This window comes from Hyla sarda, chromosome 4 (assembly GCF_029499605.1).
Source record: "Hyla sarda isolate aHylSar1 chromosome 4, aHylSar1.hap1, whole genome shotgun sequence".
Lineage (NCBI taxonomy): Eukaryota > Metazoa > Chordata > Amphibia > Anura > Hylidae > Hyla > Hyla sarda.
In genome coordinates, this window is record NC_079192.1 from 250,769,189 (window position 1) to 250,795,050 (window position 25,862).

Here is a 25,862-nt window from a genome sequence, read left to right on the forward strand (position 1 = left end):
TTCTCCTGATAGTCAGGCATTTGGGTGTTAACTGACTGATTGTGACTAGATTAGAATAACTTGGTGTTAATATGATAAATGGCTTATGTCTGGTGCTTGTATTTAGCCCGTGGTCTCTAGATTATATTATTCAAATATGGCTTTTTTAATTTTTTTTTTACTAATTGTCAAGAAAAACAATCCTAATGCCTTTTTAGCTATAAAATTGTATTAATAAATAGAGAACAGCAGGCTGGTGCAAAGAAAGGATAGACAGTCGGCACTGTATAGATACCTATACAAACAGCTTACCGGTGTGCTCGGCCGCAGAATCCAATCTTGTCATGGTCTGCAATGTTCTTGGTGTTCAATCATCACAGAAGCAGTCCTAATGGTAAGTGAATGTACATAGAAGGAATAGATAATGGCAATCACTTGTTACGTTGAAAAAACTTTGCATTCTTTATTAGTGAGGTAGCATGGCCATACAAACAAAGGAGCGGTAACAAAGAGCAACAACCATTTTGCAGGTACTTCCGGCTTCAACTGGCCCCGAGGGCCAGTAAGGCTTGGCTTTTACTTAGTATTTTGACAGTATTTTGTTGGAAAAACACCTGAAAAACTGCCACTGCATTTTTCAGTATTTTTGCTTTTCTCTCTGGTGTTTTTGTCCTTTTGTGGATATTGTGCTTTCTCTTCTTGGCAGTTTTTCCTGTTCCTGTGTCCACCCCCTTTTTAACTCTTAATTTAAAAAAAAAGTAAAAACTATAGGAACAACACCAATGCAAGACCCACATTGTGTTCTTAATGCCCCCCCCCCCCTCCCCATAGACCTATATGGGAGTGAAAGGCTTCATAGAAAAAAGCACCATTGTTTGTACAGGCTGCATTTTGAAAAACCAGAAAAACACCATTGAGGAATGAAAAAAAACGCCAAGTGGGTATGACATTTCATAAATCCCTATCGATTTGCAGCCACAGCATTAAAAAAAAAAAAAAAACACAGTGCAAACAAAAAAAAAAGGGGGAAACTTAGCCTAAGGGCCCATGCAGTCCTTAATGAAGTGACAGGATGAACACAGAGACTATGAAATAATTCTTTCCTCTTCCATCTTCTCTTTTGTTTTGTATAAAGACAAGCTATTCGCTAACTACAAACAAATATTTCCATTGTTATCAACAATTCTCCATTGAAAATATTTTGTACGCTGAGAAGTATTGCATTTGCCTTGGTCCACATGTTTTTCTCAACTGATTGTAAAGTGAAGGCTACTATTGTATCAGTGTTTACCACTCATGTCAAAGAAAATGTTGAAGTGTGAACAGTAGCTGTTTTGACAGATGGAGCACACGGAGATACAGATGGAACAGAATGGTTTCTAGCACCTTAGACATAAAGCTGATAATAAGCAATTGCAATATTATTTAGATTGTTAACAATAAATGTTATACAGTATCTATAACCAGCCTAGTAATTGGTTGGGGAGGGGGGGGGGGGGGGGGGTAGAGGAAGTGAAGTGGAGTTTATACAGCAGAGCACATCTTTCTTGTTTTTAATTATTTTACCTCTTTAACAGGCTATTCAGGTTTATATATCAAAATGATCTAATGCTCTTAGGGGTTTAAAAAAGAAGACAGCAGCAGGAACATTGTTAAATATATCTCAGGTTTGTTTCGCTCTAAAACAAAAGTTCTGCTTGTGGCACCATTTTTTTTTAACTTTACTCTTGAAATTTAGTTAAACTGACAATCCTGTAGGTATATGACCTCTTGTGTCTCATGCAGTTCAAATAACAATAATATATAGTAGAAAATAGAACATCTAATGAAAAACTATGGTATTTATTATGACCTGTTTCAGTAGCTGTAAATAAAAGGTTTCCAATTGATTGCACTTCACTTCCTTGATCTCTGCTGCAATAAATAATAGTATAAGGCATTAGAGTAACATGCACTGCTTGTATCACTTTAACCTTTTTAGTTTAACTGGTGCCTTGGGGATGAAAAGTAAGATTGGCTAATAACAATGCTTGCAGGGAGGACAATGCTCAGCATTACTGTGCTGTATCTGTGTTTATTACTGGGCTGTATCTGTAGATTATTACTACCAAATGTAAAACCCGTTTCTAATAAAAGGGACTTGTTATCACTTCTGTTTTCTGCAACTTACTGCTAAGACTAACCCATAAAGCTCTTTGACAAACTCCATGATTTTCAGTTATCATATTTGGTCTAGTTACAGTGCATTTCTAAAGTCTTCAGACCCTTACATAATTTTTCACATTTAGTTATGTTACAGCCCTGTGCTAAAATCAACAAAATTCAGGTTTCCCCTCCATCATACGGCACTCAGTACCCCATAATAACAAAGTAAAAACCTCATAATGACAAAGTGAAAACAGTATTTAGACTCTGTACTTGGTACTTAGTTGAAACACCTTTTTCAGCAATTACAGCCTTAGTGAAAGTCATTTTCAGGTTCAAATCAGAGCTCTATCTGGGCCACTCAAGGACATTCACAAGGAGTTGTCCCTAATCAACTCTTGTGTTGTCTTGTCATTGTTTTGTCAGATGCTGAACCTTCGGCCCAGTCTGAGGTCCAGAGTACTCTGGAAGAAACTTCTTTCTGGCCACTCTGGCCATCTGCACGTAGGATTTTTGTAGCTCTGTAATAGTTACCATTGGGTTTTTGATCACCTCTGTTACCAAAGCCCTTCTGCCATAATTACTTAGGTTGGTGGGACAGCCAGCTCTAGAAAAAGTTTTGGTTGTTCCAAACTCTTTTACTTAAGAATTATGGACACCACTGTGCTTTTGGTGCAGCAACATTTCTTTGTACCCAACACCAAATCTGTTCCTCCTCAAAATCCTGTCTCTGAGCACTACAAGCAGTTCTTTCCTCCTCATGGCTTAGTTTTTGTGTGCAGAATGATGAGGGGGTGGAAGGACATGACCCCCCCCCCCCTTATTATTTATTTGTTCTGTTTTAGCACAAGGCCCGAAATATAACAAAATGTGAAAAAAATGAGAGTTTGAAAGCTTTTTAAATGCATTGTATTCCTTGGAAATTACAAGTGGTTTTATCATTAGCCTTCAAACATTTCATTTCACTTATTGTATTGTGGAATGCAGGCAAACATTGTTACATAAAACTATTGCTACTTTGTTTTCAATGGAAAAGCCATGGTGCTCAAACAAAAGAAAGACTTCTGTCCTGAAATATTTATATTTCAAGATAAAAGCTGAATGATAAACTGAGGAAAATGGAAAAAGTATTATCAATGAATTGCTTCAAAAATCCTGTTCGTATTCCTTAAAGGAATACTGTAGTGGAATATAACTCATCCCCTATCCGAAGGATAGGGGATGAGTTATAGATCGCAGCGGGTCTGACCGCTGAGACCCCCCTCGATCTGTATGGGGCTGCTGCAGTCCGCAGGAAGGGGGCGATCTGCCCCCGCATGATCTGACAGCTGACATGCCCCCTCCATGTATCCCAAAGAGATACATGGAGGGAGCGTGTCTGCTGAGGCTTCCTGGCGCTTCCTGTGGATTGCCACAGCCCCATACAGAAGATCGCAGGGTGTGCCAGCGGACCCTCCATGATCTATAACTTATCCCCTATCCAAAGGATAGACTATAAGTTATATTCCGCTTCAGTAGTCCTTTAAAAAAAAGTCTTCTTTCATGATATTAAGCGATTAACCAAATTGCAAATTTCACCTGCAGGATCCACTTTTCCCATTACTTTTGTTTGGTTCTTGCTACTATCCTGGTCCAAAAACTTGAGTGCAAGTGATCTAGGAACTGATTGCCATGAGAATATTGGCAGAAAGAAAATGGAATGGAGTGAGTAGTTGCCAGCAGCTAAAGATGTCTGGCAGTCACCAAATCAAAACATATCAGTGAAGCTCCAAATGATGCCTAATGCCCGGATCATGCATGGCAGGTCCTGTCTGTTGATCGCAGCCAGGGACCCGCGGGTAATGGCAGACATCCGCGATCCCGCGGATGTCCGCCATTAACCCCTCAAATGCCGTGATCAATACAGATCACGGCATCTGCAGCATCGTGGTCACTTAAATGGATGATCGGATTGCCCACAGCATGGTGATCCGATCATCCAGCACAGCAGCCGGAGGTACCCTCACCTGCCTCCGCTGCCTTCCGGGAGTCTTCTGCTCTGATCTGCCTTCCCACAGACCAGAGCAGAAGATGACCGATAATGCTGATCAGTGCTATGTCCTATACATAGCACTGAACAGGATTAGCAATCGAATGATTGCTATAAATAGTCCTCTATGGGGACTATTAAAGTGTAAAAATAAAAGTAAAAAAATAAAGTTAAAAAAAATGTGAAAAACCCCCTCCCCCGATAAAAACGTAAATTGTCCCATTTTCCCTATTTCACCCCCAAAAAGTGTTTAAAAAAATATTTTATATACATATTTGGTATAGCCGCATGCATAAATATCTGAACTATTAAAATAAAATGTTGATGATACCGTACGGTGAACGGCATGAACATAAAAAAAAAAAGTCCAAAATAGCTGCTTTTTTATAACAGTTTACTCCCCAAAAAATGTATAAAAAATTTATTAAAAGTTTTATATAAGCAAATATAGTATCAATAAAAAGTAAAGATCACGGCGCAAAAAATGAGCCCTCATACCGCCGCTTATACGGAAAAATGAAAAAGTTATAGGTCTTCAAAATAGGAGGATCTTAAACGTACTAATTTGGTAAAAAAATTTGTGATTTTTTTTAAAGCGCAACAGTATTAGAAAAGTATGTTATCATGGGTATCATTTTAATCATATTGACCCAAAGAATAAATAACACATAATTTTTACCATAAATTGTACGGCGTGAAAATGAAACCTTCCAAAATTAGCAAAATTATGGTTTTCTTTTTAATTTCTACAGACAAATAGTATTTTTTTGCTTGCGCCATACATTTTATGGTGAAGTGAGTGATGGCATTACAACGGACAACTGGTCGCGCAAAAAACAAGCCCTCATACTAGTCTGTGGATGAAAATATAAAAGAGTTATGATTTTTTGAAGGCAAGGAGGAAAAAATGAAAATGTAAAAATAAAATTGTCTGCGTCCTTAAGGCCCAAATGGACTGCGTCATTAAGGGGTTAAGAGACACATGTTAGATTTAAAAAATTGTGCTTGATCATTAAAGTTACTATTTAAGTTACTATAATTAGAAACAACTTTTTTTTTCATTTAATACTTCCTTAAAAACTAAACATTTTCTAATATACTCCATTAAAAAAATAGATTTCTAAAGATGTGAAAAAAATACTTTGAAAAAAATAAAACAACAAATTGCTGCTAGGGAACTCTGCCTTTTTAATTTTGCAAACACACCCTGGGATCCAAGTCCTTTTGGTCCTAACAACAAGATGTTTTGGACCTGAGCGTGTGGTTATCTCCCTGCTGTACCTTAGTGCAGTGTATAATCCAGCTTTCACCTGTGTGAGCTGAACCACTGTGAGATCCAGACAGCTTGCAGCCAGTTCAAAAGAGAAGCATTTCCATGCACACTGACAAGCAATACAAGGTACTAAATTGTTACGTATATTTAAAATGATTTCTCTTTGGGAATTTTAACCTCTTAAGGACCAAGGACGTCCTGAGTCCTTTCCCTTTCTATAACGCGGGGCCATGACACGTGGCTAATAGCGCGTGACAATGATCGCGGTGCCGCACGCTATTAACCCTTTAGACGCGGTGTTCAAAGTTGAACGCTGCGTCAAAAGTGAAAGTAAATCACTGCCAGTTAGCTCAGGGGGCTGTTCGGGATGTCCGCCGCAAAATCACGGCATCCCAAACAGCTCTGGGACATGAGGAGGGTCTCCTTCCTTGCCTCCTGGTGTCCGATCGCCGAATCACTGCTCAGTGCCTGAGATCCAGGCATGAGCAGTCAAGCGGCAGAATCATTGATCACTGGTTTCCTATGAGAAACCAGTGACCAATGTAAAAGATCAGTGTGTGCAGTGTTATAGGTCCCTATGGGAGCTATAACACTGCAAAAAAAAAGTGAAAAAAAAAGTGAATAAAGATCATTTAACCCCTCCTCTAATAAAAGTTTGAATCACCCCCCTTTTCACTTAAAAAAAAAGGGGAAATAAAAATAAACATATGTGGTATTGCCGCCTGCATAAATGTCAAAACTATAAAAATAAATCGTTAATTAAACCGCACGGTCAATGGCGTACGCGCAAAAAAATTCCAAAGTCCAAAATAGTGTATTTTTGGTCACTTTAATCAACAAGTCTGATCAATAGAAAAATGGTACCGCTAAAAGCTTCAGAGCACGGCACAAAAAATTAGCCCTCATACCGCCCCATACGCGGTAAAATAAAAAAGTTATAGGGGTCAGAATATGACAATTTTAACCGAATACATTTTCCTGCATGTAGTTATGATTTTTTTCAGAAGTACAACAAAATCAAACCTATAAAAGTAGGGTATCATTTTAATCGCATGGACCTACAGAATAAAGAGAATGTGTCATTTTTACCGAAAAATTTACTGCGTAGAAACAGAAGCCCCTAAAAGTTACAAAATGGCGTTTTCTTTTCAATTTTGTCTCACAATGATTTCTTTTCCGTTTCGCCGATTTTTGGGTAAAATGACTGATGTCATTACAAAGTAGAATTGGTGGCGCAAAAATAAGCCATCATATGGATTTTTAGGTGCAAAATTGAAAGAGTTATGATTTCTTAAATGTAAGGAGGAAAAGATTAAAGTGCAAAAACGGAAAAACCCCTGGTCCTTAAGGGGTTAAAAATGTATTTCTTGTGTATTTGCACCATATGTGTTTCACATGGCTGTTTTAGGGTTTAAAAAAAACATGTATTTTACATGTACAAGCATGCATATTATTATGCATACAAATCTTATGGCACATTACTACACTGACTTGAGCATTTTTTTTAAATATTTTCTTACTAATGACAGTAACACTTTAAAGTCAAAACAGGTAGAGTCATAAAGGGGTTAAACACGTACAATTCATATTATTTGTATTAAGCTATTCAACAAGTGTCTTTTTTTCTAAATTTAACACATCATGCCGCATTAAATGACTACATTGCGCACATTTCAAAAGCAGATGTCATTTCAAACAAAGGATTTTATTAGTTGCCAGGGAGCGGAGTCTAAGGTGCCGCTGGTTTTCACCAGAGCCCGCCACAAAGCGAGATGGGCTTGCCGCTGCAGGCGACACCCAGGACGCTACCCCTGGCATGGCTCAACCACAAAGGCGGCTGATGAGATGTGAGGCACAGGAGGGATGAGGCAACTCATAGTCTGGATAGCAGAAGGTCAGAGCAGGCGGCACAGTAGCGTAGTCAGGACGTAGCAGGAGTTCAGTAGGCAGCCAGCAGAGGAGCAAGCTCAGGTCAAGAGGAGGAGATCTGGTACACAGCAAGGCAATACAATGGAATGCTTTCTCTAAGGCACAAGGCAACAAAGATCCCGCAGAGAACTGAGGAGGGTGGAGGAATTTATGAATAAGCCACAGGTGGATTACACTAATGAGCGTACTGGCCCTTTAAATCTTAAAGCTCCGATGCGCGCACGCCCTAAGGGACGGGGACATGCGCCGGAGCAGAGAGGCAGAGGCAGGAGAAACACCCGGAGATTGACGGACTGGGGCTCGCATGCGGGCACGTCCCGCGTTGTGAGTCCCAGCCCTGTTGGCAGCAGAAGGTAAGGGGACCATGCGCTTATGGCCAGCGTGTGTGGCCGGAGCGCATAGTGTAACAAGGGCAAGATGGATTTTGCTGGTGTCTGGCTATGCATCATGTTTGCAGCAGGTCATACATGCAAAAAGGTCCTCTTCTAAGTCCCAAAGACACTTAGTAAGAAGGGCAAGTCATTAAATGTGGCATTTTGTGTTGAATTTGGGGAAACCACTTGTTCTATTATTTGCACTGTTAACAAGTAGCTGACAGTTTGTATATTTTGTAAATAAACCTAACTTGCAATTAAGGTTAAATTATTCTGATTGTATCTGTAACTGATAAAATCAGCCGTGTATAACCTGTTGCACCATCTGGGTCATACAGAACACAGAGGGTTGTGTCCACTCCCTCTAACCCTTTAAAAATATCTTGGTTGACTTTTACTTGTATTTTTAAAAGCATTGGACACTGTACTTTCAGTCTGATAACCTTTGTATAATGATCAATGTGAAAAATAATTACATTATTTTTTTCAGTATGTGTTTGTGGGGTCTTTCGTCTAGGATACTTCACATGCTTTTAACTCTGCTTGTGTCCATTATGCGAAGTCGGATGATAATGCTAGGCTGAGGAATCATAATTTCAGTAATGGATAAGTCTAAAACCCTTAATAGCCATGGGACTTGCTACTTTCACTTTAGTCCCCTTCTCTTCTCCCATTATAGAAGGCCATTGCCGTGACAGTCAAATGCATCTTCTTAAATTAAAAGACACCGAGCCAAGTGCTATTTTTTAATTTTATATTCTGGTGTCCAACAAATTTATATTAGTTCATATCTCACCTAAATATTAATGTATGTCTGGGGAAGGAACTACAGAATATAATATTATAAAATGACCCTCAAGATCGCTATAAAATGCTGGCACCTGATCAACTGATCTGTGTTTGGGTTAGCAATTTTCGAATAATGTTCTAAAGTGGTTCCTGAGCTTGTGACAAGTTTCATCTCCTCCTGCTTCCAGTGCCTGGCTGGTCTCTTTGAGTATGAAATGAATCAGACATCTCCTGACACAGTAAATGTTTCAAAATATCTAATGAAGTTAAACTGCTGCTCAAAGTGTGTAATAATTTACATTTGTGTCTTTCCCCGAGAATCCTTTCAACCGTTATAACATTATTTTATATAGCCCTAATATAGCAATTGTCTTTTAAAGTACTGTAGCTGTCATATGCTAATAGTCCACATCATTTCATTCACCTCCTAATTCATGTGGATATTAAAAATGAAGCTCATACTATGAGGTAAGCCAAGGGCCACAACATCGTTGGTATATTCCAAATGGTGCTGTGTGCCGCATCACTGCCTTTATAATAGTGCAAGGTAAATTAGCAGGAATACATTATGGCGTAAATATTATATAAGAAAAAAGAAAAGGAAATATGAACCACATAATACTGTAAATTATACATCTGCCAGGAAATGCTGATGCAGTGTAATTGTACAATGTAGAGGCTATTACAACCAAAATGTTATTTCAAAAAAGCTTGTTTAATATCAACAAACATGTACTAGTATATGTGTCAGAGAACACTATAGATGTATAATATTCATAAGCATTTGATGTTTGCTTTATGATATTCCCTTTAACGTTTCATGTAGCAGTTTTCTTTACTGGTCTCCATGTTATTCAATTATATATTCACATAACTGCATTAAGTGACCTCAGCCATAACCCCTCAGAAATCTATTACCAGGACATATAGCCAACCACATATTTAACTATTATTCTGTCTGTCTGTCTATATGTCTTGGAACCATTGCCTGTGTGTACAGTTCACTTATTTAGAATATTAGAATACAGCCTATTTTTTTGCTTATATCAACTCATCCCTATTTTAGTGATTACTTTTGTTTACATTTTTCAAGTTCTCATAGGAGACTATTATAAACATTTACTGGATTTTTTATACTGTTTAAATGGGTACTCCACCCCTATACATCTTATCCCCTATCTAAAGGGGATAGGAACTTTGCTCCGTGCCGGTTGACTAGCGATGCGGAGCAGAGGCTCGTGACATTGCGGCCACGCCTCCTCAATGCAAGTCTATTGACGCCACGCCCCCTCCTATAGACTTGCATTGAGGGGCGTGGTCGTGATGTCACTAGTGGGGCGTGGCCGTGACGTCATGAGCCTCTGGTGCTACACCCGACGCTCTAAACAAATGCCGAGTGCAGCAGTGAGATCGTGGGAGTCTCTAGTGGAGGGACCCCAGCAATCAGACATCTTATCTCCTATCCTTTGGATAGGGGATAAGATGTCTAGGAGTACCCCTTTAATGCTGTGCAATAGCATAGCATTGCTTAGATCAGCGCTCTAGTAGAGTCTGTCCAAGTCATCACTCGCTGTCTATGAAGGGAGCACAGCTTGTGCACTTGCTTCAAAGACGTCCTGCACGGCTGCGCTGTAAACAGGGGTGTAGCTATAGGGAGTTCAAAGGTAGCAGTTGCAACGTGGCTATGGTGCCTACGGGGGCCCCAAGGCCTTTATAAGAGATCAGTGTTATAATTGGCACATGGGGTCCTGTTGCAGATTTTGCATCGGTGGCCCAGAAGCTTCAAGTTACTTCTCTGGCTGTAAATATATGGCTCAATTCTTTAAAACCCAGACAGCAGCATAGCACCCATGCCGCTCATCGTGAAGTGGTTAAAGTGCAGGATACTTGCAAAGAGCATTTATATTTACTGTGAATGAAATATGTAAATGGATCCACATGTGTATGATGCATTTATTCTTTAATATTTTAAAAATAGTTAATAGATGGATTGATGCATTTTAAATGCAGACACATGTCTTTGTACAAATACATAAGACCATTGGTTTGTTGGCAGCTTTATAAGTGATGTTGTTTTAAGATTTGCACCACATCTGAAAACTACAGTATGTACTTCATTAGATGATTGTATTACAAAACATTGAAAGAGATTGATATTAAATCAATGGATATCCTAATATAGAACTTGAGGTGCAAAGCTGTTTTTTCTGTGGTTAGTAGTAGAGATGAGCGAACTTACAGTAAATTCGATTTGTCACAAACTTCTCGGCTCGGCAGTTGATGGCTTATCCTGCATAAATTAGTTCAGCTTTCAGGTGCTCCGGTGGGCTGGAAAAGGTGGATACATTCCTAGGAAAGAGTCTCCTAGGACTGTATCCACCTTTTCCAGCCCATGGGAGCACCTGAAAGCTGAACTAATTTACGCAGGATAAGTCATCAACTGCCGAGCCGAGAAGTTCGTGACAAATCGAATTTACTGTAAGTTCGGTCTTCTCTAGTTAGTAGTATGGGATTTAGATGAAGTTGTACTGAATCTTTTTCCATACAACAAACAATAGACTTAGCTCCTCCTGCTCTGTAACATGCTACTAACAGATGGCTCTGCGCCTGGAATGTGACATTCATGGCATATCCAATGAAAGGCATGGAATATTATAATATTTTTATGGCATCTTCATAACTGGCAAATACAAATGGCAAATGAAAAGGTAGATGCTAAAAAAAGGGACTGGGAAAAGATGATCATGCATGTGCTCAGCTTCAATAGAAGTTGAAGAAACAGCTTAGTTTCCATTAAAGAAGATTTAGGGGACACTTTGTGATTGGTGGTGGTCCCATGGCTGGCACCCCTACCTGAAACCCACCTTTAATTGCTATATATTTGCCCTCATTTACTAAGCTGAAACAGACCAGTTTTTGTTGGTTTCTTTTTGGCGCAGAGTGTCTGAGACATGTCTGAGCCAGTCTGCGACAGAGTGCCCCAGGAAAATCCAACAAACTCGACATTGCACTGGGAAAACTGAAAAAGGGTGTGGTCTGTCGCAGATGGGCGTGGTCAACATATAGGGGGCGTGGTTTCACAAACCAACCTATTTACTATTGAATTCACAGAAAATCCTGTGGATAAATGGCTGGAAATCTCCACCTAGAAAAAGCTGGTCAGAAAATGTTCCTGAATTTTCCCAATAGTTAATAGAGAGGAATCCTGCAAGTCTGAAACAACATTTCCCACTAGTAAAAACCTGACGCTCTAAGTAAATGAGGCCCATTGTGTATGTGTGAGTCTTAAATGGGTTATTCAGGAAAAAAAAAATTCTATATATCAACTGGCTCCAGAAAGTTAAACAGATTTGTAAATTACTTCTACTAAAAAATCGTAATCCTTTCAGTACTTATGAGCTTCTGAAGTTAAGGTTGTTCTTTTCTGTCTAAGTGCTCTCTGATGACACGTGTCTCGGGAACCGCCCAGTTTAGAAGCAAATACCCATAGCAAACCTCTTCTAAACTGGGCGGTTCCCGAGACACGTGTCATCAGAGAGCACTTAGACAGAAAAGAACAACCTTAACTTCAGAAGCTCATAAGTACTGAAAGGATTACGATTTTTTAGTAGAAGTAATTTACAAATCTGTTTAACTTTCTGGAGCCAGTTGATATATAAAAAAAAGTTTTTTCCTGGAATACCCCTTTAAGTATCTTATGATGTTAGGCAACACATAAATTACTCTTCAGAGTATCTCAGGAGAGAGAAGACTTGTTCAATTAATAAGGAATTTGTAACATTTATGTTGTGTCTGTTCCAGATAACTAACTGTGTTACTGTTTGATATACGTACTTAGGCCCAATTCTTTTAATTAAATATGTGTCTCTGGGATCACTTGTTTGCTTTAATTCGTGTGGAAACATAATTTTGGTAAATATTTTTGTGTCGTTCTTACATCACATAATTCTTTTGCAAATGTCAAATGGATTATTTGTTCAGCCTACTTGAGTTGGCACAAGTCTGATCAACTGTGCGATTGTCAGACCAGAGAGACATCAAATTGTTATGTTTACCACTGTAAAGCATTTATGTATTTAAGACCTACAAAAATGCGAACAGCTGTTAACCCCTTCTATGGCTATAGCAATATTTCTATTTTAAGAGATTGTTCTAAGAAGACAATTCCCTATCTATGTGTCATGTTACAGCACATGGGCATTATGTGGGGAAAAGGGGGTCCCTCTATGAGACAAAATGGTGAACAGCTCTTGTTCTTATTGGCGTAAGTTGCCCTTCTGTTATTGCTTCAGAGGAAATGCATGGCTGCCCCCCCCCCCCCCCCCCTCCCCTCCAAAAAAAACAAAGTGGCTGCATGTTTTGGAAGGTGGTTGTCACTAATGAGACAGTTCCTTAAGAGTGTATTCACAAGTACATAAGTCATAACATTTTCAGTAAAATCTGCATCAAATATGTGTCTGGGACTTTCTTCTGTAAGTTCCAGTAAATGGAACCAAGGAAATGGTTCCAGGCTCTCAAACTGTGAGTAACAGCTTTAAGTTGCATTTGTTTTATATATTATCTATTGCTATGTTAATGTAGTAGCTATTCCACACCACCATAATAGCCTAATACCAATACAGGTAAAGTGTGAAAGCCATTTTCCCCAGGCTCCATTCACATTGTACAGTGACCCCCTGACCTAAGATGGCCCCGACATACGAAGGCAGCATCAACATACAATGCTTTTGTATGTCGGGGCCATCACTTAAACGGCTATCCGGCAGCGCAGACTGCTTCAGCTGCCGCCGGCTAGCCGTTTACGGTGCCCCGTGTGGTACGCTGACGATCACTTACCTGTCCTCGAGGCTCCGACGCGTCCTCATCGGGATCCCCTGCATCATCGGCGCTCTCCATCGTCATCATCACGTCGCTGCGCATGCCGTCCCGTCATCCAATAGGAGCGACGTGTGTAGCGACGTGATGGCAGGGACGTGAGAGCGAGGATGCCGGGGAAGCAGAGGCCTTGACGGAGCGTCTGGGACACCCCGGGGACGCGGCGACAGCGATGGAGTGCAGCATCCAGGGCAGCGGTGACGGTTCAGAGCGGCGGGGACACGTGGGTATAACCTCCAATACCAGTGGTCTTCAACCTGCGGACCTCCAGATGTTGCAAAACTACAACTCCCAGCATGCCCGGACAGCCAACGGCAGGGTGTTGTAGTTTTGCAACATCTGGAGGTCCGCAGGCTGTAGACCACTGTCCTATACTTTACATTGCACGGATCCCTCAACATACGATGGTTTCAACAAACGATGGTTCTTTTGGAACGGATTACTCGTATGTTGAGGGACCAATGTATTTGAAAGGTTCCATGAAACATATGATCCACATGTACAGTATGCAACTGTATGCTACGGATTTGATTTATAATAATATATACCATGCAGTATTTCTTATTTGCATAAACTTATATTGAAAAGAGTAGTTGGGTAGGGTTCAGACAACAGTTGAGATACTTCTGTCTCTGTTGGATGCATCCTGCATAGGCATGACAATAAAAATGGAACAATGCAGAAGTGTTACCACTTCCCTTTAGAAGATTTGGACCCGCCTATGCACATTCCTGGGAGAACAGGATATGGCTTATTAGCTAAAGAAGGTCTATAGATAATGCATCTTCTCTTAAACCCATCCTGTCTCAATGCACAGTCAAGACTGAAAAATATGTTCCGGGAGACCAGCGATTTCCACCATCTTGTACTCCTGTGTCAGATTGTAAAGGAAATCTGTCACAGGGAATCAGTTACCTATCTGAGGGCAGCATAAACTAGTGAGACCCCAATTACCGTGATGTATTACTTACATCTTTTCAGGCAGCAGAAAATCAGCATGTATCTACTGCACACCAAGCTATGCACACTAGTCTTGCCAATGATGGATGCACGCTTGGTAATCCTGGATGTTCTTAAGCAGTCACTCCCCACACTGACTGCTGAGTGACAGCTCCCTGCCTATACTGTATATAGATAGAAAGCTGTCAATCATTGGCAGCGGGAGCCCCAGTGCTCTCAGCTCAGTCAGCAGCAGACAAACCCTGAAAGTGTAAGTAAAACATCATTAGAATCAGGGTCTCTGTCACTAGTTTATGTTCTCATTCCCTATGAGGTTGTTTGCTGCCCAAGGAGCCTTCCTCAAATGTTCTTCCTGCAATAGAAGGCAAATCACATTGAGTCAGACATCCTATCTCAGTATCTCAGCACACGGCAAGTTCCTCCAGCCAAAAGAAAATGGAAAAAAACTGAATACAGTGGTCACAATATTAATTGGTTCCAGGACAACCAATGTATGTTGAAACCATTGTATATTGAGACCAGAACTCTATGGAAACCTGGTAATTGGTTCTAAAGGCACCAAAATGTCATCCAAAAATAGGAAAAAGTGAGGATTAAAGAAAAATAAGTAGATAAGTAATACAGATAAAGCAAATCCTTATATATAAACGTAAGAAAGATCTGCTGGAAGCTGTAAATCACTGTCTTTGTCCGTGTGTCCCAAGCAGGGAGCATCCAGCTTTTGCAAAACTACAACTCCCAGCATGCCCGGACAGCCAAAGGCTGTCCGGGCATGCTGGGAGTTGTAGTTTAGCAACAGCTGGGGGCACCCTTCTTGGGAAACACTGGTCTATGTAGAGGACAGGAGCTTCTTCGGGGTCCTGTACAGAACACGCAATGTCCTAAAAAAGTAACATGGAGTCGCCTTATCCTGGTGTCCAAAGGAGCAGGTAACCCTGGTACAGGTAAAGAGTACAGAAAATTTTGTATCTCTCTGTACTGTAGGGAGGCGCTACCAGACATCAGTCAGTGCATACGCTTAAGTAATACAGTTGTTTTATCAGTAAAATGCCCATTCTGATTGGTCAGATCTTCCGGTCATTGACACATTTCACAGATCTGGACTGTTTGTACATTGTATGTTGAGTCTGGTTTCAACTTACAATGGTCCAGAAAAGACCATTGTATGTTGAAACTATTGTATGTTGAGGCCATTGTAAGTTGAGGGATCACTGTATTATTAACCTTTGTGTTCTATGCAAGATTTCTACAAGTGTCATTGTTTCAATTGCATGCAGAAAGTTTGCAATCGGATAAATAGTGTATCCACGTTTATTTAGTGTCACTTTCAGCCTCAAGTTTTAAGGTCCTCTAAAGCTATGTTCACGTGTCAGAATGTCTGCACAGAAAATCTCTGTGCAGACATTCTGCATGACATGCGGACGCTAGGACCGCTTGGGAATGTGCCATCTCATAGATGGTAATGCATCCCGCGGCAAGGCCGCAGAAAGAATGGATATGTCTATTCTTTCTGCAGAAACTAAAATTTTAATTTCCATGTCAGATGTTTAAAAAAAAGATGTGACTCTGCTGCTGCGGAATCTCTGTGTTGAATTCTAATGTGGAATTCCGTACGGTAATTTTGGCGTGTGAACATTGGGTTGAACATTGATTTGAAAGTAAGCTACCTCCAGTAGGTGGCAGTGTAGAGCAAGATCTTTTTCTATTGGAGTAGAACTACTTTGGATATTTTTACTGTTGCTTTTAAGACTTTAAAGTGAAAAACTTTTTTTAAATCAACTGGTGCCACAAAGTTAAACAGATTTGTAAATTACTTCTATTAAAAAATCTTAATCCTTCCAGTACCTACTAGCTGCTGTATACTACAGAGGAAATTATTATCTTTTTTGAACACAGACCTCTCTGCTGACATCATGACCACAGTGCTCTCTGCTGACACCTCTGTCCATTTTAAGAACTGTCCAGAGCAGGAGAAAATCCCCATAGCAAACATATGCTGCTCTGGACACTTCCTAAAATGGACAGAGATGTCAGTAGGGAGCACTGTGGTCATGATGTCAGCAGAGAGCACTGTGTTTCAAAAAGAAAATAATTTCCTCTGTAGTATTCAGCAGCTAATAAGTACTCAAAGGATTAAGATTTTTTTAATAGAAGTAATTTACAAATCTGTTTAACTTTCTGGCACCAGTTGATTAAAATTTTTTTTTTCTACTGGAGTACCCCTTTAAACAGTTTGCCAGTCTCCTTTACCCCTAGAAGATGCAGCACATAAATATATATTTGTAAAAATATTTAAAAAAAAAATAAAATTGCAGATTTTTAATCACAACTCATTCCAGAAAAAAATAAATAAAAAGTTATAAAATTGTCATATATACTCAAAAAAGGGGTACTGATAAAAAACACAAATTACAGAGCAAAATGAACCTTTATACAGCCTTGTATGTGGAAAAATTTTAAACATAGTTTAACCTTTTTAAAACATAGTTTCACCTTTTTTTTTTTTATAAAGTAGTACAATGGTAGATCAGAATATAAGGATCGGTATCGTTCTAATCATATTGGCCCACAGAATGAAGATTACATGTCAGTTTTACCGTAAAGTGCACTGTATGAAAACAAAACTCCTCAAATGTTGCTAAATTGCATTTGTCTGTTCAATTTCTGCCCCACAAATAATGTTTTTGGTTGTGCTGTACATTTTTTTTAATTGAAATGGAAACATTTATTACAAAGTGCAATTGGTCGTGCAAAAAACTCTCTATTATGGGGCAGACACAGACTTGGCATATAATTCTCGATCATGTTTTATGGCCCTTATTGGCTCAAGTATTGATTCAAAGGGAAGCTACTTCAAGAAGATTGGAGGGAAAATTATTTTCCTTCTGGAAGAGGCACTTTGCATGTTTTTTTTCTCATAGAACATGACATGGTTTATAAGGCCTCATATGATAGTTTGGAGGTCTCCCCAAGGAGACACACTACCCCCTCAGCCTTAAGGACAGACGTAGATAGAAGTGCATGCCATCATTGCATAATTTATGAAGGTAGGGGGCTATAATAATGTATTTTTGGGGTCAGTTAATTACAATCCCATCATAATTAAGTAACAGGAACAACAGAGCATAGAGTCTGTGTTATGGACTCCACAGAAGTAAAATGTATAGATTGTAATATTAAAATTGAATAATGTGTTTAGAAAATATTGTTTCAAGCCTATACAATGTGTCCTTGGTTAGGGACAAATGATAATTGCAAGCCTATTTTAGCATATCAGAGAGTGAGAAATTGATATTTAGTAAATGCCTGTGTTGGTGGTAAATGGCTGTGTCCTAAGTTATTTTAAGGCTTTAGGGGGAAACAATTGCGGTCACAGGGGGGTGCAACTGCAACCTGCAGGGGAAGTAAGACCCACCTGGGGATATAGGGTTTATGCTCCAAATGTTTAGGCAAGTGCAGTTTTCTACTGTATGTGCATCTCCGATGAGGGCACAGAGGGGCCCAATTATTATATGGTGGCACAGTGGGGCCTGTGATAACATAAAAAGACTTAATATATGGGGGCACTGAGGGCCTAACTACTAATCTTCCCATCAGAGAATATGTGTCACATGTGAATGACTGGATATAACTGTATGTATCACTTATACAGTCTGTAGCGCCTGTGTAGAGCTGGAATCTACTTCTATATGGGTCAGTGTATGGGTGGAACATTGGTGTGTGTATAAAGTGGTTTATTCAGGAACAGTATAGCAGTATTACTTAGTCATTGTGTGGTGGTGAAATATGGCCATGGTGTATCAGTATTTTGCCCCTGCATACTGATATTATTGGGAAAAAATATCAACCTCCTCCTATGCCAGAGTTTTGATGTCAAAAAGTAAAAAAGCTTTTGTGCAACTGCCAGTTTTCGCAACAGTATGCCCTGTTTTGTCCTTTAATGCCAACTGTGCTTTGTTTAAAAAAAAAAAAACACTGAATTGACTAATATATAGAGGTGTACAGTATTATGCATTTAAAATTTGCTTATTACTTTTTTTTTTGAAGATATACCCTATTAGTGCTGTCACGAGGGGATGTGTAATTCTGGGGTCTGACGTTACAACACTGGGAGGCTTCATATGTTTAATACCTGTCACGATGCCGGCTGGCAGGTAGTGGATCCTCTGTGCCAGAGAGGGATTGGCGTGGACCGTGCTAGTGGACCGGTTCTAAGCCACTACTGGTTTTCACCAGAGCCCGCCGCAAAGCGGGATGGTCTTGCTGCGGCGGTAGTGACCAGGTCGTATCCACTAGCAACGGCTCACCTCTCTGGCTGCTGAAGATAGGCGCGGTACAAGGGAGTAGGCAAAAGCAAGGTCGGACGTAGCAGAAGGTCGGGGCAGGCAGCAAGGATCGTAGTCAGGGGCAACGGCAGAAGGTCTGGAAACACAGGCAAGGAACACACAAGGAACGCTTTCACTGGCACTAAGGCAACAAGATCCGGCAAGGGAGTGCAGGGGAAGTGAGGTGATATAGGGAAGTGCACAGGTGAACACACTAATTGGAACCACTGCGCCAATCAGCGGCGCAGTGGCCCTTTAAATCGCAGAGACCCGGCGCGCGCGCGCCCTAGGGAGCGGGGCCGCGCGCGCCGGGACAGAACAGACGGAGAGCGAGTCAGGTAGGGGAGCCGGGGTGCGCATCGCGAGCGGGCGCTACCCGCATCGCGAATCGCATCCCGGCTGGCAGCGGAATCGCAGCGCCCCGGGTCAGAGGACGTGACCGGAGCGCTGCCGCGGGGAGAGTGAAGCGAGCGCTCCGGGGAGGAGCGGGGACCCGGAGCGCTCGGCGTAACAGTACCCCCCCCCTTGGGTCTCCCCCTCTTCTTAGAGCCTGAGAACCTGAGGAGCAGACTTTTGTCTAGGATGTTGTCCTCAGGTTCCCAGGATCTCTCTTCAGGACCACAACCCTCCCAGTCCACTAAAAAAAAATTTTTCCCTCTGACCTTTTTGGCAGCTAAAATTTCTTTGACCGAGAAAATGTCCGAGGAGCCGGAAACAGGAGTGGGAGGAACAGATTTGGGAGAAAAACGGTTGAGGATGAGTGGTTTGAGAAGAGAGACGTGAAAGGCATTAGGGATACGAAGAGAGGGAGGAAGAAGAAGTTTATAAGAGACAGGATTAATTTGACACAAAATTTTGAAAGGACCAAGATAGCGTGGTCCCAACTTGTAGCTAGGGACACGGAAGCGGACATATTTAGCGGAGAGCCATACCTTGTCTCCAGGGGAAAAAACGGGGGGAGCTCTTCTTTTCTTATCCGCGAACTTCTTCATGCGTGATGAAGCCTGTAAGAGAGAATTTTGGGTCTCTCTCCATATGATGGAAAGGTCACGAGAAATTTCATCCACAGCGGGCAGACCAGAGGGCAAGGGAGTAGGGAGGGGGGGAAGAGGGTGACGGCCGTACACCACGAAAAATGGGGATTTGGAGGAAGACTCAGAGACCCTGAAGTTATACGAGAATTCGGCCCATGGGAGGAGATCTGCCCAGTCATCCTGGCGGGAGGAAACAAAATGTCGCAAATAATCACCCAAGATCTGGTTAATCCTTTCTACTTGTCCATTGGACTGGGGATGATATGCAGAAGAAAAATTTAATTTAATCTTGAGTTGTTTACAGAGAGCCCTCCAGAATTTAGACACGAATTGGACGCCTCTATCCGAGACAATCTGCGTAGGCAACCCGTGAAGACGAAAAATGTGTACAAAAAATTGTTTAGCCAACTGAGGCGCAGAAGGAAGACCAGGAAGAGGGATGAAATGTGCCATTTTGGAGAATCGATCAACGACCACCCAAATAACAGTGTTGCCACGGGAAGGGGGTAAATCAGTAATAAAATCCATACCAATCAGAGACCAAGGCTGTTCGGGGACAGGCAGAGGATGAAGAAAACCAGCGGGCTTCTGGCGAGGAGTCTTATCCCGGGCACAGATAGTGCAGGCTCGCACAAAGTCCACAACATCCGTCTCCAGAGTCGGCCACCAATAGAAGCGGGAGATGAGTTGCACAGATTTCTTGATACCCGCATGACCTGCGAGATGGGAGGAGTGACCCCATTTGAGGATTCCGAGGCATTGGCGAGGAGAAACAAAGGTCTTTCCTGGAGGAGTCTGCCTGATGGAGGCAGGAGAAGTGGAGATCAGGCAGTCAGGTGAAATGATGTGTTGCGGAGAGAGTTCAACTTCTGAGGCATCCGAGGAACGAGAGAGAGCATCGGCCCTAATGTTCTTATCGGCAGGACGAAAGTGAATCTCAAAATTAAATCGGGCAAAGAACAGAGACCACCGGGCCTGGCGAGGATTCAGCCGTTGGGCAGACTGGAGGTAGGAGAGGTTCTTGTGGTCGGTGTAGATAATAACAGGAGAACTTGATCCCTCCAGCAGATGCCTCCATTCCTCAAGTGCTAATTTAATGGCTAGAAGCTCTCGATCCCCGATGGAGTAGTTCCTCTCCGCTGGAGAGAAGGTCCTAGAGAAAAAACCACAAGTGACAGCATGCCCGGAAGAATTTTTTTGTAGAAGAACAGCTCCAGCTCCCACTGAGGAGGCATCAACCTCCAATAGGAAGGGTTTGGAAGGGTCAGGTCTGGAGAGGACGGGAGCCGAAGAAAAGGCAGACTTGAGTCGTTTAAAGGCGTCTTCTGCTTGAGGAGGCCAGGACTTGGGATCAGCATTTTTTTTGGTTAAAGCCACGATAGGAGCCACAATGGTAGAAAAATGTGGAATAAATTGCCTGTAATAATTGGCGAACCCCAAAAAGCGTTGGATAGCACGGAGTCCGGAGGGGCGTGGCCAATCTAAGACGGCAGAGAGTTTGTCTGGATCCATCTGTAGTCCCTGGCCAGAGACCAAATATCCTAGAAAAGGAAGAGATTGGCATTCAAACAGACATTTCTCAATTTTGGCATAGAGTTGGTTGTCACGAAGTCTCTGAAGAACCATACGGACATGCTGGCGGTGTTCCTCTAGATTGGCAGAAAAAATTAGGATATCGTCCAGATATACAACAACACAGGAGTATAACAGATCACGAAAAATTTCATTGACAAAGTCTTGGAAGACGGCAGGGGCGTTGCACAGTCCAAAGGGCATGACCAGATACTCAAAGTGTCCATCTCTGGTGTTAAATGCCGTTTTCCACTCGTCTCCCTCTCTGATGCGGATGAGGTTATAGGCGCCTCTTAAGTCCAATTTAGTGAAGATGTGGGCACCTTGGAGGCGATCAAAGAGTTCAGAGATGAGGGGTAAGGGGTAGCGGTTCTTAACCGTGATTTTATTAAGACCGCGGTAGTCAATGCAAGGACGTAGGGAGCCATCTTTTTTGGACACAAAGAAAAATCCGGCTCCGGCAGGAGAGGAGGATTTACGGATAAAGCCCTTTTTTAGATTCTCCTGGACGTATTCGGACATGGCAAGAGTCTCTGGGGCAGAGAGAGGATAAATTCTGCCCCGGGGTGGAGTAGTGCCCGGGAGGAGGTCGATAGGGCAATCATAAGGCCTGTGAGGAGGTAGAGTCTCAGCTTGTTTTTTGCAGAAAACATCCGCGAAGTCCATATAGGCCTTAGGGAGACCGGTTACTGGAGGAACCACAGAGTTACGGCAAGGGTTACTGGGAACCGGTTTTAGACAGTTCTTGGAACAAGAGGACCCCCAACTCTTGATCTCCCCAGTGGACCAATCCAGGGTAGGGGAATGAAGTTGAAGCCAGGGAAGTCCAAGGAGAATTTCCGAGGTGCAATTGGGGAGGACCAAAAGTTCAATCCTCTCATGATGAGATCCGATGCTCATAAGAAGGGGCTCCGTGCGGAAACGTATGGTACAGTCCAATCTTTCATTATTTACACAATTGATGTAGAGGGGTCTGGCGAGACTGGTCACCGGGATGTTGAACCTGTTGACGAGAGAGGCCAAAATAAAATTTCCTGCAGATCCAGAGTCCAAGAAGGCCACTGTAGAGAAGGAGAAGGCAGAGGCAGACATCCGCACAGGCACAGTAAGACGTGGAGAAGCAGAGTAGACATCAAGGACTGTCTCACCTTTGTGCGGAGTCAGCGTACGTCTTTCCAGGCGGGGAGGACGGATAGGACAATCTCTCAGGAAGTGTTCGGTACTAGCACAGTACAGGCAGAGGTTCTCCATACGGCGTCGTGTCCTCTCTTGAGGTGTCAGGCGAGACCGGTCGACCTGCATAGCCTCCACGGCGGGAGGCACAGGAACAGATTGCAGGGGACCAGAGGAGAGAGGAGCCGAGGAGAAGAAACGCCTCGTGCGAACAGAGTCCATATCTTGGCGGAGTTCCTGACGCCTTTCGGAAAAACGCATGTCAATGCGAGTGGCTAGGTGAATAAGTTCATGTAGATTAGCAGGAATTTCTCGTGCGGCCAGAACATCTTTAATGTTGCTGGATAGGCCTTTTTTGAAGGTCGCGCAGAGGGCCTCATTATTCCAGGACAATTCTGAAGCAAGAGTACGGAATTGTACGGCATACTCGCCAACGGAAGAATTACCCTGGACCAGGTTCAACAGGGCAGTCTCAGCAGAAGAGGCTCGGGCAGGTTCCTCAAAGACACTTCGGATTTCCGAGAAGAAGGAGTGTACAGAGGCAGTGACGGGGTCATTGCGGTCCCAGAGCGGTGTGGCCCATGACAGGGCTTTTCCGGACAGAAGGCTGACTACGAAAGCCACCTTAGACCTTTCAGTAGGAAACTGGTCCGACATCATCTCCAAGTGCAGGGAACATTGCGAAAGAAAGCCACGGCAAAACTTAGAGTCCCCATCAAATTTATCCGGCAAGGATAAGCGTATCCCAGGAGCGGCCACTCGCTGCGGAGGAGGTGCAGGAGCTGGCGGAGGAGATGACTGCTGAAGCTGTGGTAGTAACTGTTGTAGCATAACGGTCAGTTGAGACAGCTGTTGGCCTTGTTGCGCTATCTGTTGTGACTGCTGGGCGACCACCGTGGTGAGGTCAGCGACAACTGGCAGAGGAACTTCAGCGGGATCCATGGCCGGATCTACTGTCACGATGCCGGCTGGCAGGTAGTGGATCCTCTGTGCCAGAGAGGGATTGGCGTGGACCGTGCTAGTGGACCGGTTCTAAGCCACTACTGGTTTTCACCAGAGCCCGCCGCAAAGCGGGATGGTCTTGCTGCGGCGGTAGTGACCAGGTCGTATCCACTAGCAACGGCTCACCTCTCTGGCTGCTGAAGATAGGCGCGGTACAAGGGAGTAGGCAAAAGCAAGGTCGGACGTAGCAGAAGGTCGGGGCAGGCAGCAAGGATCGTAGTCAGGGGCAACGGCAGAAGGTCTGGAAACACAGGCAAGGAACACACAAGGAACGCTTTCACTGGCACTAAGGCAACAAGATCCGGCAAGGGAGTGCAGGGGAAGTGAGGTGATATAGGGAAGTGCACAGGTGAACACACTAATTGGAACCACTGCGCCAATCAGCGGCGCAGTGGCCCTTTAAATCGCAGAGACCCGGCGCGCGCGCGCCCTAGGGAGCGGGGCCGCGCGCGCCGGGACAGAACAGACGGAGAGCGAGTCAGGTAGGGGAGCCGGGGTGCGCATCGCGAGCGGGCGCTACCCGCATCGCGAATCGCATCCCGGCTGGCAGCGGAATCGCAGCGCCCCGGGTCAGAGGACGTGACCGGAGCGCTGCCGCGGGGAGAGTGAAGCGAGCGCTCCGGGGAGGAGCGGGGACCCGGAGCGCTCGGCGTAACAATACCGTAAATTTTTAAACTTAAACCATACTTAAATACAGAATTGGAGCAAGTTGGATATACCATGTTATGTTGGGTAGAGGGGTGTAAGTATATAGTTTGCAGCGGTTGTAGTGCAAAGGGCCCTCTGCTGCATTTGCTGGGACAGTCCTACTTTTCCTAATTTCCTATCAAAATGTACTCTTGTCAGACATAGGCAAGAAGAAGTGGTTTACAAGTGTAGAACCCTTTCAGAGATGGCAAACCATTTTTATTCTTGTAGTTAAGACAGTGAATAATAGCATATGTCAATGAACACAAAAATACAAAGAATTAATGTTATCGTATCTTAAACATAGCGACAACACTAAAGCTCAATATAGAATTCTTGACAGTTTTTTGCAACTTGTAATATTAATGATAGGAAAACTATTTGCAAGTCTCTTTCTGTGGTAAATTAAATTTCCTCTTTGAACTCTGTTGATCCTTTTCTTAGGTAAGCCAGGGAATACTTTTCCATATTCATTCCCCAAATCTTCTTTATTTTGTCAGCAGCCATATGACACGCATCATTTGATATGGAGAAATTATGAGCCCCGTGATGACAACAATTCAATTTTCTTCTCCACATATCTTGTAGACACACAGCTAATAAATCCCAGTGCATCATCTTCTTTCATAAAATACAACAAATAGAAGCTAAAAAGTGTATATGACAAAAACTTAGTGTTGGTACTTTAATTATTCTGGGGTGAAATTAATTGTTGTGATGTGGTAAATAAAATAAGAAATGCATAAAGAATCATTATAAAGAATAGTGCACAACATAACACACCAATCTTGTCATCCTTATAGAACAATCTAAGCAGTCAGTTTAAAATGTATATAAAAATTAGTAAGCAGAATAGTAAAGGGGTTGCCTAGGGGAAAAAAAGTATAATTTAATAAGATTTATTAAGGTATAAGTTGGTGTACTCTGGCAACATTTACAGTACCTCTGTTATGTGAAAAGTAGAGCAGAGAAGGTTTTTACGATAGGGAAAGAATTATCAAATGAGTAACAGGTAATAATTTGGGGTAGTATTATAGAACAGAAGATATAAATAGTATGAAATGAGTATACATTTTGAAAATAATCATATTTGTTGAAATTATTAGTAGTGATGAGCGGCAGGGGCCATATTTGAATATATTCGCAAATATATGGACGAATATTCATCCTATGTTCGCAACATTTGCATATTCACTATGTTCGTTCACCTTTTTTTCCCATGTGAAAATCATAATGAAATTCGTATAGTGTGCATGCGCGATTATATCTTTTAACTAACTAACACTATACCCTACACTAGAACCTATCTGCTAAATCAAACTACCCTATCTAACACTATCACTTTTTTTTTACAGTACACAGTACACATAATTGTTTTGATGTGTACTGTGAAGAAAAAAAACGAATATACATTATGACGAATAAGTAGCGCTATATTCTAAATATTCGCAAAATTGAGCAGTGCCGATTATCATGGTAAAAATTTGCATTTTGAGTATTCAAAATAATTAGAGTAGGTTTACATCTATACCATACACATCGGTTTGTGGTATACCACAAACGGATGTACCAAAACAAGACCAACTTGGCACAGTGTTGCAGACGTTTTTGTGGTATACAATTTTGTGTACATAATAGGGTTTATTTACCAATGTGATCCCAACGCTTTTTTCTTGGGTTTTGCGCGCATATTCTGTCGCACGTTCCATGCACATT